At 43.6% G+C, this 15,457-nt stretch overlaps 1 protein-coding gene across 4 annotated transcripts in view; it reads right to left on the bottom strand.

The window, feature by feature from the left end:
- The window catches only part of ZFP2 (ZFP2 zinc finger protein), a 29,481-nt gene extending 16,161 nt beyond the window's left edge, over window positions 1-13,320 (bottom strand). The window contains exons 1-2 of one of the 4 annotated variants that reach the window (XM_047777924.1): window positions 13,221-13,320; window positions 9,198-9,287 (exon numbers count right to left, since the gene is read on the bottom strand). The gene's annotated coding sequence lies outside the window, so the exon portion shown is untranslated. The other 3 variants (XM_047777923.1, XM_047777922.1, XM_047777921.1) reach the window with 3 other exon arrangements.
- Between the last annotated feature and the right edge of the window lie 2,137 nt (window positions 13,321-15,457).

Genomic DNA, 15,457 nt, shown 5'->3' on the forward strand with positions numbered 1-15,457 from the left:
CTCTAGGTTCTTGCGCCTACAGACCAGGACTTACACTGGCTTTCCTGGCAAGTGCAGATGGCAGATCATGGGGACTCTTCATCCTCCATAATCGTGGGGCCAATTCCTTGCAATCTCTGTATTGACATATGTCCTATTGGTTCTGTTTCCCTGACCAGTATGAGGGAACACTGAGTGGTGAAACTGAGCAGGACCCTGTGGGCTCCTGGGCACAAAAAACTTTTTATGTTCCTTCCCCATTTCTTGCTTGTAGGAACTAGGCCTTACTCAGCCTCCTTGACCTTCCCTGAGTTCCAAATGGTAGGTTCAAACAGCTGCTAATCAAAGGGAGAGGATGTAGAGACAAAGAGCAGTCAAGAAACAACAGTGCAGCCTTGGGGCAGGGTCCTGGTTCTGCCTCAAGGAAGAAACATGTGATTGTATCTTTGAGATCTTCTGAAGAACTAACCCCCCCACCAACAAATGATAGATGTTAACTATTTGATGAAATATTCTACATTCCAGAAAGGTCACAGTGCCATAAAATAATCTCCAGGACCACCAAAGCTAGTCCCAGGTCCACAACTCAACTTTGAAAAAGCATGCAAGCTTGCTTCTACCCTGATCCTTAACTGTGGCCCTATTTTCCACTCCCAAAATATAAGACCCCCTTCCTATTATCTCCAGTCTTTAGGGCATTAGCCTTCTATGGCCTCCTTTGCCTTGCAAAGCAATAAAAGCTACTCATTTCTCCTTCACCCAAGGAGAAGGTACCAGTGGCAGTCACTGTAAATGAAAACTTGCATTTGTACCCAGTTCTGTACCCACAGGATATTCACACATGTATCAGCTCATTTAATCTAGATGACAACCTTAAGTCATTTTATAGACTGAGGATCTTTTTAAAATGATGAATCAATCTGAAGACCAAAAAAATTAAATAACCTCTCCAAGATCATACAGCTTGAACCCAAGGCCACCCAACTCCCCATGTTGTAAATAAGAAGGCCAAAGAGACCCTAGGAACCATCACTCAGCAAGAAAGTGAGACAAAGGCAGAAAGGAGACTGAGGACTAAATCTCTGGGGAAAGAGGGTTTCCAGGAGGGCATTGGCCAACACTCTCAGAACCTGGGTGGGCCAAACAGCACCATGACTGAAAAAGACTAATTTCAACAGAGGGATGAAGGCAGAAGCCAGCTTACAGTGGATAAAATAAAGGGAAGATAGGAATCAGAAGCAGCCAGATGAAATTACTTCAAACATCTTGTCAAACAGATGAGAGATAAGACTGTATGGAAAGAAGGAACAAGTCGTGGAAATAAAACTATGGAAAAGGTTTTCATTCGAGGAGTTCCCTGGTGGCCCAGCAGGTTAAGGATCTGGCATTGTCACTGAAGAGGCTTGGGTCACTACTGTGGCATGAGTTCAATCCCTGGCCCAGGAACTTCCACATGTCCCAGGCATGGCCAAAGAAAAAAAAATAACCAGGAGTTCCCGTCGTGGTGCAGTCGTTAACGAATCCGACTAGGAACCATGAGGTTGCGGGTTCGGTCCCTGCCCTTGCTTAGTGGGTTAACGATCCGGCGTTGCCGTGAGCTGTGGTGTAGGTTGCAGATGCGGCTCGGATCCCGCGTTGCTGTGGCTCTGATGTAGGCCAGTGGCTATGGCCTTGATTCGACCCCTAGCCTGGGAACCTCCATATGCTGTGAAGGCAGCCCTAAAAAGCAAAAAAAAAAAGACTCTGCTTTTAATAAATTAATAACAAGGTAAATGCCTTATTAGCTGAACATATTGGGCAAAATCAAAAGCTTAACATTCAGACTCCTGTGGGCTAGGTCTTCCCCACTTTCCTAGATTTTGGACTCATAAGTTTAGGGCCCCATCGAGTGCCAGTTTGTGCCTACTATGAAATGTTTGGAAATTCCCTTGTGGTGCAGGTTTGAACGGTGGCCTGGAAACTTCCACAGACCACAGGTACAGCCAAAAAAAAAAAAAAAGTACTCTGGAATCCTGTGTAGAGACTGAAGTGAAACAACTGTGTTGTTCATAAAATGAAGATTTACAATGCTGTGTTAATTTCTGCCGTACAAGCAAAGGGATTGTTTTGTGTATATTCTTCTCCATTATGGTTTATCACAGGATCCTGAATATATTTCCCTGTCATCTTGTTGTTTACCCATCCTGTATGTAATACTTTGTCATTGCTAACCCCAAACTCCCAATCCATCCATCCCTCACCCCTGCTCTCCCTTAGCAAAAAGTCTGTTCTCCTTGTGAGTGTATCATAGATAAATTCATTTGTGTTGGGTTGTACTTTAGATTCCACATATAAGTAATATCATATTGTATTATTCTGTCTGTGTCTGACTTACTTTGCTCAGTATGATAATCTCTAGGTCCTAAAATGTGTTTACATTTAATCTCTTAAGATGTTTTCTCCCTTTCTCCAAAGAAGATATACAGATGGCCAACAAACACATGAAAAAATGCTCAACATCGCTGATTATAAGAGAAATGCAAATCAAAACTACCATGAGATACCACCTCACACCAGTCAGAATGGCCATTATTCATAAATCCACAAATAACAAGTGCTGGAGGGGCTGTGGAGAAAAGGGAACCCTCCTGCACTGTTGGTGGGAATGTAAACTGGTACAGCCACTATGGAGAACAGTTTGGAGATACCTTAGAAATCTATACATAGAACTTCCAGGGAGTTCCCGTCGTGGCGCAGTGGTTAACGAATCCGACTAGGAACCATGAGGTTGCGGGTTCGGTCCCTGCCCTTACTCAGTGGGTTAACGATCCGGCGTTGCCGTGAGCTGTGGTGTAGGTTGCAGACGCGGCTCGGATCCCGCGTTGCTGTGGCTCTGGCGTAGGCCGGAGGCTACAGCTCCAATTCAACCCCTAGCCTGGGAACCTCCATATGCCGCGGGAGAGGCCCAAGAAATAGCAACAACAAAAGACAAAAGACAAAAGACAAAAAAAAAAAAAAAAAGAAGTCCTTCAGGAAGAAACAACATAGAAGAAATGGATTGCAAGAAGCAAAAATAATTTGACTATAAATAAAATGTATACTAGATATATTTTAAAAAAAAGAACTTCCATATGACCCCGCAACCCCACTCTTGGGCATCTATCTGGACAAAACTCTACTTAAAAGAGACACGTGCACCCGCATGTTCATTGCAACACTATTCACAATAGCCAGGACATGGAAACAACCCAAATGTCCATCGACAGAGGATTGGATTCGGAAGATGTGGTATATATACACAATGGAATACTACTCAGCCATAAAAAAGAATGACATAATGCCATTTGCAGCAACATGGATGGAACTAGAGAATCTCATACTGAGTGAAATGAGCCAGAAAGACAAAGACAAATACCATATGATATCACTTATAACTGGAATCTAATATCCATCACAAATGAACATCTCCTCAGAAAAGACAATCTTGAAGAAAAGACTTGCGGCTGCCTGATGGGAGGGATCGGGAGCTTGAACTTATCAGACACAACTTAGAATAGATATACAAGGAGATCCTGCTAAATAGCATTGAGAACTTTGTCTAGATACTCATGTTGCAACAGAACAAAGGGTGGGGGGAAAAAAATGCAATCGTAATGTATACATGTAAGGATAACCTGACCCCCTTGCTGTACAGTGGGAAAATAAAAAAAATAAAATAAAAAAATAAAGGTTGTTTCCTAGCACTACATTAGGCACAAGGTAACTCATGGTGTTTCAAACAAGCAGGCTTTTTTTTTTGTCTTTTTTTGCTATTTCTTGGGCCGATGCCGTGGCATATGGAGGTTCCCAGGCTAGGGGTCGAATCGGAGCCGTAGCCACCAGCCTGCGCCAGGGCCACAACAACGCAGGATCTGAGCCGCATCTGCAACCTACACCACAGCTCACGGCAACGCCAGATCGTTAACTCACTGAGCAAGGGCAGGGACCGAACCTGCAACCTCATGGTTCCTAGTCGGACTCGTTCGTTAACCACTGCGCCACGATGGGAACTCCAAGCAGGCTTTTTGATAGTTATTCTTTAAAAGGGTTAACAAATAGGGATTGTTTGTTTATTTATTGTTTGTAGGATCACACTGTGTCATAGAGAAGTTCCCAGGCTAGGGGTTGAAGAGGGGCTACAGCTGCCAGCCTACACCACAGCCACAGCAAGGTGGGATCTGAGCCATATGGGATCGAATCCATATCCTCCAGAGTTCCTGTTGTGGCACAAGGGAAACAAATCTGACTAGTATCCATGAGGATGCTGGTTCAATCCCTGGCCTAGCTCAGTGGGTCTGGGACCCGGCCTTGCTGTGAGCTGTGGTGTAGTTGCAGGTGTGGCTCGGTTCCCATGTTGCTGTGGTGTAGGCCAACAGCTGTAGCTCCGATTCAACTCCTAGCCTGCTAACTTCCATATGCTGCGTGGGTGGGACCCTTAAAAAAAAAAAAAAAAAAAAACGAACCCGCATCCTATGGATACTAGTCGGATTCATTTCTACTGTGCCACAATGGGACTCCAGAATAGGGATATTTTAACAATGAAAGTACAACTTAGAAAGATGGGGCAGATGAGGAAGTTTCAGGCGTTAAAGCAGCAAAATGTCTTCAGATATGATTCTTAGCAACCTAATTTATTCTTTTTTTTTTAAACAGTCACTATCATTGTAAAATTCCAATCACAATAGCAAAAAAAAAAAAAGAAATACCTAATTAACACAACATTGTAAATTAACCATACTTCAATTAAAATGAATCTTTTTTAAAAAAATGTAAACAAACAAACAAAAAGAGGTTCCCACTGTCAGCAGTGGATTAAGAATGCAAACTGACTGCAATGGCTGCTTCTGGGATTCAATCCCTGGACCGAGAACTTCCATCTGCCCCGAGTACAGCCATTATTTAAAAAGAAAAAAGAAAAAATATCACACCTCAGAATACACTTAATAGGAATATGCAAGAACCTCATGATCACAGTTAACAGAAGCCATAATGAAAAATCTAAATAAAATAAAGGATAACTTTTTGGCTAAATATGAAGAATAAACATTGTAAAGATAGTAATCTTCCTCAAAGTGATATAACAGAATCCAAATCAAAATTTCATATTTTTTCTTTGTAACTGTTTCTGTTAGAACTTCTGTTTTGCTTTTTGTCTTTTCAGGACCACACCTGCAGCATTTAGAGGTTCCCAGGCTGGGGGTTCAAACAGAGCTACAGCTGCTGGCCTAAGCCACAGCAATGCCAGATCCGAGCCAAGTCTATGACCTACACCACAGCTCACAGCAACACCAGACCCTTAATCCACCAAGCAAGGGCAGGGATTGAACTTGCGTCCTCAGGGATACTAGTCACATTTGTTTCCCCTGCACCATGACAGGAACTCCAGAACTTATCAATAGTTAATAAAATACGACTATAAGGATAAATGTCTAAGAATATTACAGCAGCCACAATTTTGAAAAGAAAAACAGGGTGATTTGCGTTATAAAAATAACAAAATAAATTCTAAAACAAGTAAAATAGTACAACTATTAAGGAGAACACTATGGAGGTACCTCAGAAAGCAATATATGTAACTACCATATGGGCAGAGCCTCCTTGCCTACCCACTTGCATCTCTCACAAGTGTCTTATCTTAATAAATCTACTTCTTGCCTATAAAAAAACAAGACAAAACAAAACACTACCATATGATCCAGCAATACTACTCCTGGGTGTGTATGTATGTGTGTGTGTGTATATATATATATCTCCAAATAAAACTTTTTCACTCAAAAAGATACATGTGCCTCTATATTCATTTTAGCAATATTTACAATAGCCAAGATATGTAAACAACCTAAATGTCCATTGATAGATGAATGGATTAAGATGTGGTATATATATATATATATATATACAGTACAATACTACTCAGCCATAAAAAAAGAACAAAATAATGTCATCTGCAGTAACATGGATGCAACTAGAGATTCTCATACTAGGTGAAGTAAGTCAGAAAGAAAAAGACAAACACACCATATATCACTTATATGTGAAATCTAAAATACAGTACAGATGAACCTATCTACAAAAAAAAGAAACAAACTCATGGACGTGGAGAACAGACTTGTGGTTGCCAAGGAAGAGGGAGTATGATCGACCAGGAGTTTGGAGTTAGTAGATGCAAACTATTGCATTTGGAGTGGATAAACAATGAGATCCTGGTGTAGCACACGGAACTATGTCCAATCACTTATGATAGAACATGATGAAATATGAGTAAAAGAATGTGTGTGTATATATATATATGCATAACTGGGTCTCTTTGTTATACAGCAGAAATTGAAAGAACATTTTAAATTAACTATAATGAAAAAATTAAAAATAAAACAAGTAAAATAGTATGGCACTGTAGTACAAAGAGAAACAGAAGAGAATGCAGAAAAATAAACTCATGTGTATATGTACATATATTTGTATATTTTAAAGACAGCATTTCAAATGTATGGAGAATAAGTAGATTATTTAATAGATCATTCTAGTAGATTACAACAGTTTGGGGATTTCTGCACGTGGAAGTTCCTGGGGACCTGGGATCAAACCTGTGCCAAAGTAGTGACCCAGGCTGCTGCAGTGATGCCAAATCCTTAACCTGCTTTGCCACAGGAGAACTCCTAGGTTATAACAGTTTGAATGCCATCTCCTCAGAGGTGCCATTCCAGCTCTGTCTAGCTAAAACAGACCCCCATCGCATTCTACCAGGCCACCCTGCTGTGTGGTCATCACAGCACTTAACATCCTCAGTATTTCTTCATTACTGCTCCCACTTTCTAGAGAAACAGGCTTTGCCTGTCTCATTCCCTGCTATCTACCCAGCATCTAGAACATTGCTTAGCACATGGTAGGCAGGTGCTAAATATCCACTGCACCAAAGGATAGGTGATGAAATCCCTCATCAGGCTATGTTAAATAAGTTAGATTCGGACCTCACATTTTATACAATAAATTCCAAATAGTTCAAGGATCTAAATTTAACAAAACTAACAGAAAAATGTAGAAAAAATTTCTATAATCCTAGGGTAGAGAAAGCCTTTCACAGCAATGATTCCAAAGCCAAATAAAGGAAATGGAAAGTTAACTGCATGAAACTTAAAAACTTAACTTGTAGCAGATAATAAACAAATTTTAAGAGAAAAATGACAAAGAATGGCAGTTTATGCCAGAGGATTAATATCTATATTACATAAAAGGCTTCTTTTATATATAAACCCAATATAAAAATGGTCAAAGGCATTCCCTACTGGCTCAGGGAGTTAAGGATTCTGCATTGTCACTGCAGTAACTCTGACGGTGGCCCAAGTTCAATCCCTTGCCTGGGAACTAGGGAACTTCCACATGCCTCAGGCCCAACAAAAAAAAAGGCGGGGGGGGGGGGGGGGGACGGAGGGAGATATATTAAGGTATATTAAAATGCCAGAAGGAATTCCCCTCGTGGCTCAGTGGAAACAAATCTGACTAGCATCCGTGAAGATGCAGGTTCAATCTCTGGTTAAGGATCTGGCACTGCCATGAGTTACGGTGTAGGTCACAGATGCAGCTCGGATCCCACATTGCTGTGGCTGTGGCCAGCAACTACAGCTCCAGTTTGACCCCCCAGCCTGGAAACCTCCATATGCCGCAGGTGTGCCAGCCATAAAAAGACAAAAATAACTGAGTAAATAAATAAAATCCCAGAAGAACATACAACCACAGTTATTTCTGAGGATTTGAGACCTATATCTTATGGCATTAATTTTTTTTTGCAACTATAATGCCTAATATCTATATTCAGAAAAAGATAAAATTTAAAGGCAAATACAAGTCATACTCAGGCAATTCATTGTCACATCACTAGTCAAGGTACGAAAGATGATAATACCAGGAAAGATTGAAAAAAGGAAAAGGTACCATCTGCACTTTGCTATGTCTCAAATCAATCAGGATAGGTCATCAAAGACAGTGGAACTGTTTCAGATTAAGGGAGTCTAACAAGACAGGACAGCTAAATGCCAGTTGTGATATGGATTAGTTCCTGGACCAGATAAAGGATATTTGTGGCAAAAAAGGAGTAAGGTCTACAAATTAGCTAACAATCAGTATATCAATTTATGTTTCCTCATTTTGTTATTTATGTTTTGATTTATATAAAACAAGGGCCTAAATTTTTAGGAAACACATTCTGAATGAAGCAATTAAACCAATGGTTGCCTGGGGGGCGGGGCATGGATTGGAAATGGGTGTGGATGCTTTCTGGAGTGGTAAAAATGTTCTATAGCTGGTGGTGGTGGTAATATTGGTGCACCAAATTTATCAAAACTCATATGCTTTAAGTGGGTTATTCCATATAAATTACATCTGAAAAAAAAAAAGAAGCTGATTTTAAAAAAAATTTAGTTCAGGACTATTTTAACTAAATAAAACTAAATCAAGACTACTGAGGAGTTCCTATTGCAGCTCAGCAGTAAAGAACCCGACTAGTATCCATGAGGATGAGGTTCGATCCTGGCCTCCCTCAGTGGGTTAAGGATCCGGCATTGACGTGAGGTATGGTGTAGGTCGCAGACATGGCTGGATATCCAGAGTTGCTGTGGCTGTGTGTGGCATAGGCCGGCAGCTGCAGCTCTGAATCATCCCTTAGCCTGGGAACCTCCATGTGCCATGGGTGTAGCCCTAAAAAGACAAAAAAGAAAAAGAAAAAAAAAATGGCAGTCAAGGAATGTAAATTTGGGACACTGTCTCCACTACAGCAAATCCTCTCCAGGTATCCCTATCCAATACAACTTCTTCTGGTCATCACACTGGTCTTTCTTCTTATCTTGGAACACTGAAAATCTAGGTACTTAACCAGACTTATTCTTATTAGGATATACGTGTGCAATCATCCTGACTGTTCCTTGTATGTTCCCTCAGAGTCCATAGCCCTATATGGACCAGGACCATATCTCACACGATTTTTGTTCCTTTTATGACCCTCAAACAATACCAACTGCCCAACAGGCCAGGGCATCCAGCTGAATAATGAATAAGTACCAGGAAGCTGAGAACAGAGCTGATCGGTGGAGATGGGGGCTTTGTGGAAAACATCCAACATTCAGAGATCTCAACAGCCCTGTCTTCCGCAGTGAGGCCCACCTACAGTATAGAAGCAAGGAGTAGCGGGGGAAAAAAAATGAGCTCACCTGAACTCCCAATGGTGGAGGCCCAGCAGCCATTGCCTTCTCATTCCTTCTTGTGAGGTCCTTCCCAGGGGATACTGAGGAAAGGCAGAGCTGAGGGAAGGAAAAGACATGAGATAGAAGACTCCTGCAGCAACAAAAAAATATAATACCTACAGATAAGCCAAATCATCAAGTTGAGGGTGTCCGCATAAAGAAAACTATCATTCCTATTTACTAAGCTTTTAAGGTATATAATGAAAGCTGAACAAAGACATACCATATTCCTGAATAGGATGTCATGATATCCTAGTTTGTCACTTCTCTGAAATTTATAAACACATTCCCAAACAAGTTATACATAAATAATAACTTTGTAAAGTTAACTATGGAAAGGATTTTTTTTTTAAAGTTAATTGTGTTATACAACAGGCAGGACATTTCTTAAAGGGAATAGTGATGAGCGAGAACTTTTCCACAAGACATTATAAAGCCATGATAACTGGAACATGGTGTTATTCAATAGGCAAAATTACTCCTTCACCAAATATATGGTTGACACCTACTGTACCAGTCACCATTAAGGCAAGGGATGAAAAATACAGCTGTAAAAAAAAAAAAAAAAAATATATATATATATACACACACATATATATATAAACTCCTACTCTCATGGATATTATAGTCTTAAACAGGGCAAAGAGTTAATGGAACAAATTAAAATCCTACCAACACAACAGTTCAGGAAAAAATATATACAATGAAGAATGAATGACTCATTAACATGGAAAAATAGCTTACTATTTGGAAAATAAGAATTTGCACATAAAATGAAACTAAAGTATTGAAAGAAAATATGAACATTTTTAAGACATATGGAATAGAAGACCCCCCCCCCCAACAATGATGCCAAAGACCCTAATAAGAAGATTGCCTGCTCTGAACATACGAAAATATATTTCTGCATAGAAAGGAAATATACTTGTGTATCAGTCACACAATTTAAAAACAAAATGCAGTTCTCCTGTGGGCAGACAGTAAAGGCTCCAGCATTGTCACTGCAATGGCCCAAGGACTTCCACATGCCATAGGCCCAGCCAAAAATTAAAAAATGGGTGTTCCGGAGTTCCTGTCGTGGCGCAGTGGTTAACGAATCCGACTAGGAACCATGAGGTTTCGGGTTCGGTCCCTGCCCTTGCTCGGTGGGTTGACGATCCGGCGTTGCCGTGAGCTGTGGTGTAGGTTGCAGATGAGGCTCGGATCCCGCGTTGCTGTGGCTCTGGCATAGGCTGGTGGCTACAGCTCCGATTAGACCCCTAGCCTGGGAACCTCCATATGCCTCGGAAGTGGCCCAAGAAATGGCAAAAAGACCAAAAAAAAAAGGGGGGGGGGATGTTCCTGTCCTGGCGCAGCAGAAACAATCCGACTAGGAACCATGAGGTTTCAGGTTCATCCCAGGCCTCGATCAGTGGTTTGCCATGAGCTGTGGTGCAGGTCAGAAGACTCAGCTTGGATCTGGCATTGCTGTGGCTCTGGGGCAGGGCGGCAACAGCTCCAATGAGACCCCTAACCTGGGAACCTCCAATGCCAAAGGTACGGCCCTAAAAAGACAAAAAATAAAAATAAAAAATGGAGCTCCTATTGTGGCTCAGAGGGTTAAGAACCCAACTCATATCCATGAGGATGCAGGTTTGATCCCTGGCCCCACTAACTAGGTTAAGGATCTGATGTTGCCAGAAGCTGGGGTGTAGGTCACAGATGCATCTCGGATCCCCTGTTGCTATGGCGTAAGCCCCTAGCCTGAGAACTTTCATATGCTGCATGGGGGCCCTAAAAAAAAATAACAGTAAAAAATAGAAATTTTTTTAAAAATTTGATTTTAAAAAGAGAGTATAGGACAGGAGGTATCAAAGCCTTTCAGTATGACCCAGAAATTTCACTTGAAGAAATTTACAGAATGAGACAAGAATGCAAAGACATATATATGTAGCCAGATAGCCTATATAGTTTATAAAACTAGAAAACAAAAAAGAACACAAAGGCCTTAAAGAAAAAAGTATAGCAGACATCCTCATATTCATTCACAACTGTTCTTAAAAAATTTTAAGTAGCTATTTTCAAAATATTAAGTTTATTCTGCATTTTAAGTGGTACTTACACAGATAAAAACGTTTATTAAAAAATAACAGAGCGTACGATTTGTGCACTTTAAACCCCTTACAAATATATTCCATAACTCAATCTTATTTGGCCACATCCTTGGCACAAGGAAGTTCCTGGGCCAGGGATCGAATCTGAGCTGCAGCTGCTATCAACAGATGCTGCAAGGCCAAATCCTTAACCCACTAGGCTGCCAGAGACAACACCGGATCCTTAATCCGCTGGGCAGAAACTCTCCAAAACTCATTTTTTAAAGTTAATGGAGAAAAGTATACTAATATCCATTTATTTGTTCAGAAGTATTTCTATGCTTATACATATATAACAGAGTGAAGATTTTCAAGTGATTTTCTTCATTTTCATTCCTCTGAATCTTTCAATTGTCCTATATTGACCTTTTTTAAAAAATTTTTTGGCCGTGCCCACCGCAAGTGTTAAGTTCCGGGGCCAGGGATCAAACGTACGCCACTCCTTTTTTTTTTTTCCTCTTACCAAAAAAAGTTCACTATAGGCGTTCCCTGGTGGCGCAGCGGGGTTAAGGATCCAGCGGTTGTCGCTGCTGTGGCTTGGGTTTGATCCCTGGCTAGGGAACTTCCGCATGCCGTGGGCGCAGCCAAAAAATGGGGGGGGGGGGGGCGGGGAGAAAAGGATTCCCTCAAGTAGAAATCTGCTCAGGATTGGCCTCCTCATTCTTAAGGAGATATGAATTAAGGGGAGTCCATGCCATCGCCCCTCGTAATCAGAGGGCCGTCCTGAGCTACCGCTTACAAACTGTAACAGAGCAGGACCCAAGGGGGCCTTCCCCGGGGACAAGCCCTTCCCCCATAACTCCCCCCCACCGCCGCCCCGGCTTTAGCTTTGCTCTCAAGTACCTAGACAACAGTAAGTGAAACACATTTCCTGAGTTGTTTTACAAATGTGAAACCCCCGACCACCACCAAATAGAAGATGTTAATTAATTTCTTGATGACTCCGAGCACGTGGCCGGACCCCCCCACCCCCCACCTCCTGGAGCCTAAGGACTGGTAAGGTTAACCCCTGTGACACCACCCTGTTAGCTCACCATCAACCAATCAAAGAATTCAACTGAAGCTGATCCCTTACCCAGAGACAACCCCACCACCACCACCACCACCACCACCTGGCTTTTAAAAAATGCTTTACAGGAGTTTCCCTGTGTCCTAGCACTTAGGATTAAAGATTCCGCGTTGTCACTGCTGTGGCTCGGGTTCAGTTCCTGGCCCCGGAACTTCCGCATGCCACGGGCGCGGCCCAAAAAAAAAAAAAAAGAAAAACCCTTTACAAAACCAGTTCGGGGAGTTCGGGGCTTTTCAGAGCACGAGTCACCCATCTCCTTGAATGGCCGCTGACAATAAACCTTTCTCTGTTCCCAACTCCTACGTTTCGGTTTGTTCGGCCTCACTGCGTGTTCTCCCCCACGAACTTGCCACGAAGGGCAGGTGCCGTCGCCCAGAGACCCCTCACCTGGTCCCGCATGGTTGGAGACTTTCCAGGAGAGTCCCAGGGAAAGCCCACAGCGGGGAGAAACCCAAGTTCCCAGCGACTTCCAGAACCTTCGGTCCCTCACCGGCCCCTCAGCCCCGGGGCCGCCAGGCCCAGTTCCCTACCCTCGTCGCTGCCGGGACAGGTGGCGGAACGACGGCGTCTAGCCCCTCAGCTCTTGGCGTTCCCACCCGGCCGGGCTCCCAGGGCGAGAGGAGGCGCACCTGGAGCTAGGGACCCAGCGCTGCGCAGGAGTGGAGGTCGCGGCCCGTAGGCCGCCCGCCCTTGCCGCTAAGGAGCCTCGCCGTGCCGGGCCGGACTCCTCCTGCCCAGGCCTCCAGCGTCCGCCTGCCCCGGCGTCTCTCGCCACGGCCCAGTACTCACCCTCTCCCTGCTGCCGCGGGAGCAGCCAGCCGACGAATACGTCCCAGCGCGGCGCCTCACTACAAATCCCACAAAGCTGCCCGGGCGCGGCGCGAGCGTCGGAATGCGCAGGCGCGGGCCCGCCACGGGGGTTGGGTGGGAGGGGCGCAGGGCGGTGCCAGTGGACGGAAGGTGGTGGCTCCTAGGATTGGCTGCGTCGCTTTGGTGGAGATGTGGCTTGGCAAGCCGGGAGGGGACTGCGCGGCGACCTTACCCAAGCTACCCTAGAGAAGCCTCTCGTTAGAGCCTGTCGGTTCCTAAGCCGCGGGTAGGGGAGAAAGGGCAGACAGGCGAAGCAGGCTAAGCCTCATTTTCCTTCTCTGAAATAAAGGGAGCCTAGAGGAGTCCTTTGCAAAGTTGTCTGGAGAGTGAATGGATGTAGAAACATACCAGATACATAGCGGGCTCTCCATGAATGGTGATTACTGTAACTTCTTTCTAGCTCAGTGTATGCTCTATTTGCCTTAAAAGCACCCCTGTATAGAATGCAGGAAAAAAAAATCTCTGGTAAATGTGTGGCCAGAGTTAGTTACTCTAGATCTGCCTCTGGAATTTGGAGAAGTAATGTGACATTTGGTTATTTGATCAATATGGTAGCTTAGATTGTAATATCTGGTTTTCCAAAAAGAACTGCTAGTTTTCTGTACCTCTTTCTGTTGGTGTGGCAAAGACTCAACCTTTGACCAAGCTTTAGGAAGGTTCTATTGAACCCTTTTCTCTGTTAGGCCTCCTCCTTGGGCCCAGTCCTTTGCTTGCGGAGCCCAGTTTTAGCAAGAATCCTGTTAAGTCAGCTTTCCTTTTCTTCCTTTTTTTTTCCTTTTCTGTCTTTTTAGGGCCGCACCCTTAGCATATGGAAGTTCCCAGGTTAGGGGTCAAGTTGGAGCAGTAGCTGCCGGCCTATGCCACAGCTACTGCAACTAGGGATCCAAACTGCATCTGTGACCTACACCACAGCTCACGCAATGTGGGATTCTTAACCCACTGAGCAAGGCGAGGAATTGAACCCATGTCCTCATGGATACGAGGCAGGTTCGTTACTTCTGCACCACCATAGGAACTCCTCTTTTTCTTTTTTTAAAGAATCTCCCATTCTTTTTTTTTTTTTTTTAATGGCCACACCTGCAGCATATGGAAGTTCTTGAGCTAGGGGTCAAATGAGAGCTGCAATTGCCAGCCAAAGCCACAGCCACAGCAACACCAGATCCCAGCCATGTCTGTGACCTACACCAAGCTCACAGCAAGGCCAGATCTTTAACCCACTGAGTGGGGCCAGAAATCAAGCCCATAGTGGGGTTCATTTCTAAAGGCAACTCCAAGAATTTCCCATTCTTGATATCTGATCAAATTCCTCATCCCCTACTCTTAATGTCTAAGTCCTTGGCCTTTGGGAATCTTGTTAGGCTAGAGTAGCAAGAATCCCCTGTGTTTGCTGTCTTCTTTTTTGTGATTTTCCATCCACTGACCCCTCCTTACTCTGCTCGTTGGAGCTGTAAATCCTCAGCTCTTTGCAATATTGGAGTTGAGTTCAGTTTTTACTGAAGCCTCTTTCCCTTTCTGCAGTAGTACTGAATAAAAGAAGTTCTCTGGTGGCCTAGCAGCTAAATGATCTGGCATTGTCACTGCTGTGACTCAGATCATTACTGTGGCAAGGGTTCAATCCCTGTCCCAGGAACTACTGCATGCTCCAGACATGCCCCCCCCACCAACAGTACTGAATAAATTATGTCTTGGTGTTCCCTCTGTGGCACAGTGGCTAAGAACCCTACTGCAATAGCTCAGGTCACTGAGGAGGCAAGGGTTTGATCCCTGTCCAGGTGCAGTGGGTTAACCGGCATTGCCCCAGCTGTAGCTCAGCTTCAGTCCCTGGCCCAGGGAACATCCATGTACCTCAGGTGTGACCATTTAAAAAAAAAAAGGGAGTTCCCATTGTAGCTCAGTGGAAACCAACCCAACTAGTATCCATGAGGACACAGGTTCGCTCCTCGGCCTCTCTCAGTGGGTTACGAATCTGGCATTGCTGTGAGCTGTGGCGTCAGGCCAGCAGCTGCAGCTGCAATTCAACCCCTAGCCTGGGAACTTCCATATGCTGCAGGTATGGCGCTAAAAAAAAAATTGGTAAAGGGAATATTTAGAGATTAGGCTTGTGACACTGACAGATTCTCCCCTTGACCAAATTCTAATGAGACTCCTCTTAAAAC

The sequence above is a fragment of the Phacochoerus africanus genome, chromosome 4, assembly GCF_016906955.1.
Source record: "Phacochoerus africanus isolate WHEZ1 chromosome 4, ROS_Pafr_v1, whole genome shotgun sequence".
Lineage (NCBI taxonomy): Eukaryota > Metazoa > Chordata > Mammalia > Artiodactyla > Suidae > Phacochoerus > Phacochoerus africanus.